The following is a 2,841-nucleotide window of genomic DNA, read 5'->3' as shown; positions in this document are numbered from 1 at the left end:
GGGCCTTCTGGAACACTCTGTCCAATCAGAGATGCTGCTGACCCATCGAGGCCCGTATTATGTGTTATGTGCACTGTGTTTGCCAAGCACACACGGTGTAACTGCACCGCAGTTCTTTCCCCATTCCCGTCAGCTGCCATTGGTCCTTCCCTTGCCCCGTCCAGCAGCAGTAGTAAATGGGACTCTGGCAAGGAGGGCTGGAACTGCGTCCTGCAGCACTGCAGGCGCGTTGGGGCACTTGCTGCAGGCGAGGGAAGGGAGAAGGAGGGGATCGGAGGGAGGGGGGGGGAGGGGGGGGGAGTAAACAACAGAGAAATGGAGCCACGTCCAAGCCGGCGTGTCCCGCCAAGCTTCGGGGGGGGGGGGGCACTCGTACAGGGTTCCGAGGTCCCTCGTGCTGGTACTGTAAGTGCTGCTGCTGCTGTTGCTGCTGATACTGCTGATCAAGGTGGAGAGGATGGGCAGTGGGTAATGGGGAAAGCAGTAAGGTTGGTGAGATGAGGATGCTGTGTGGATTGTGGCCAGCTCCAGACCCTGTCTGTTCTTTGTTTCTCGGCTGGGGCTTGTCCTTTTTCCTCTTCTCTTTTTGATGGGGCCTATACAAACAAGACAGGTGAGCCGCCCCCCCTTCGATTGGTGCCGGGATATCCTCTTCTGCGTTGGAGACCCGATTCAAGAAAATGATCAATGCCAACGGGGACGAAGCGGAAAGGGGGAAAGGAGTTGACTGCAGAGTGATTGATCAGCCGAGCCGAATGAAGCGAGAGATTGAGGATGGAGGGGATTTGCGATGGATTGTGTGGGGAAATCCATGGCGGCACACCAACTGGCAGGCGAGATGGGCTTTGGGCTTTGTTGGAGGCAGGCGCGATGCGGAGAAGCACCAGGGAAGAAATTGCGGAGGGGGCCTTCTGGAACACTCTGTCCAATCAGAGATGCTGCTGACCCATCGAGGCCCGTATTATGTGTTATGTGCACTGTGTTTGCCAAGCACACACGGTGTAACTGCACCGCAGTTCTTTCCCCATTCCCGTCAGCTGCCATTGGTCCTTCCCTTGCCCCGTCCAGCAGCAGTAGTACATGGTAGTCTGGCAGGAGGGCTGGAGCTGTCGTCCTGCAGCACTGCAGTCACGTTGGGGCGCTGGCTGCATCCGAGGGAAAAGGAAGCAACACGATGAGAGACACATGACCGATCCCAACGGCTTGGGTACACAAGACTGCCAAGGTACATGTAGCGGCTACAAGACTTGGTCACTGTAAAGAAGGCGAGAGAGAGAGAGAGAAACGAAAAGACCAGACGACTCAAGTCTAGCGACACGCACCTCGTTTTCGGGGCTCGGCGATGCCACTGCCGTTTGCATGCACGGTCGCCTTCAACCCCCCCAACGCATATATGTTCAGCTGGCTTGTGCCCTGCTCGCAGCGATCGTCGTCATTGGAGATCCTTTGATTTGGTGGTAGACAAGGCGTGATAGGCCCGAGGACCACCTGGATCCCAACAAGGTCGGACGATTTGCTTGAAGCCTACCCACCACCACCTTCTCCATGGTACGGTGCCTCACGTTTGGTTCCCCTTTGCGGTTCATCGCTTCGGGGGACTCGGGCGTCCAAGACATGGATAGCTTCCACGTGACAGTGACACGGGGCGGAGTTCTCGGTCGCCAATCCCCCTTTCCCGGCACTTGCATCAGCCTCCGCCCCGCCACCAACATTCGTCCCTTCATGCGGCACTGTTCATGTTGACTCGCCTGGCGGCCACAACAGCGCCGCCGCACATGGCCGACCCTCGGTCAGCCGCGGGCCAGGCCAGACTTGTGCATTGGGGCTTGTTATCTTTGGAATCTTTTTTTTTCTGCTTGGCGTCAAGGTGCGTTGCACACAGATACAGGCAGACTGAAGAGTCCCGGTATTGCATCCGTGAATTCATCCGCAAGAACAGTCTCTGGCCGATCATGCACGCAAGGTCAGGATAAATATCCCATCATGTACATGTAGTATCAGATTGATCAGTGTGGAGGGGCACATCCCCTTAGGTAATCACTGGCAATCGAGCACATGACGATGTCTTGTCCAATCGACATGTCGAAAGTGACCCCCGCGTTTGCAGAAATGTCCGACGGGGAAACTCCAGTTGGCCTTGGTCCTCGATCGCGCGCCCTCGAGCCCCTCCCCTCCCTTGTCTCTTGCGCCAGCAAAGCCAAGCATCCCTCATCGTCGCGCATACCGAACAGGAAAAATAACCTTTCTGACAAGGGTAGCAGCGCCAGACGGAGCCGACAGAGTGCGGCCGCCGAGTCTGCAGAACATCGGGTAGGTAGGAAAGGAACGTCAGATCATCAGAGACACACAGGCACCTTGTGCTAACATGTACCTGCCTATGTGCCTACCTAGCAAGCCTAGGTAGGTAGGTAGGTACAGTAGGTAGCTACGTGTAACGTAAAAGGCACACAGACATGGAATTCAGACAACACAAGGGGCCACGTCAACAGAATGCGATTGGCTCCTCGGATCGAGAACGGCAACACCACGCACCATGACAGCTACCCTATTCGGCTTTTCCAGATAGTCCAGACTTCTGTCACCTCACCTGCCTGCCAGTCTGCCTGCGTGCTCAGCTCGCGGGCTTCAGCTTCCAGTGCGGGTGGCTCTTGTCTTTCTCCCTCTGGCCCTCTCACCCCCAGACCGGACCGGTCCCACTATGTCGGTGCATCTCTTCCCGATGCACAAAAAGCTTCCATCAATCTCTCGTGATTCCTCGATGGCGCCCGCCCCCCACTACTGCCCATTGTAGCAATTCGTAGTGCCGCCCGCCGCGCCCGCCGTGGTGCGTTCCTGCCCTGG

Source organism: Verticillium dahliae, genomic scaffold (assembly GCF_000150675.1).
Source record: "Verticillium dahliae VdLs.17 supercont1.14 genomic scaffold, whole genome shotgun sequence".
Taxonomy (NCBI): Eukaryota; Fungi; Ascomycota; class Sordariomycetes; order Glomerellales; family Plectosphaerellaceae; genus Verticillium; species Verticillium dahliae.
The sequence above is the reverse complement of the archived record's forward strand: the minus strand, read 5'-3'. Positions refer to the sequence as shown.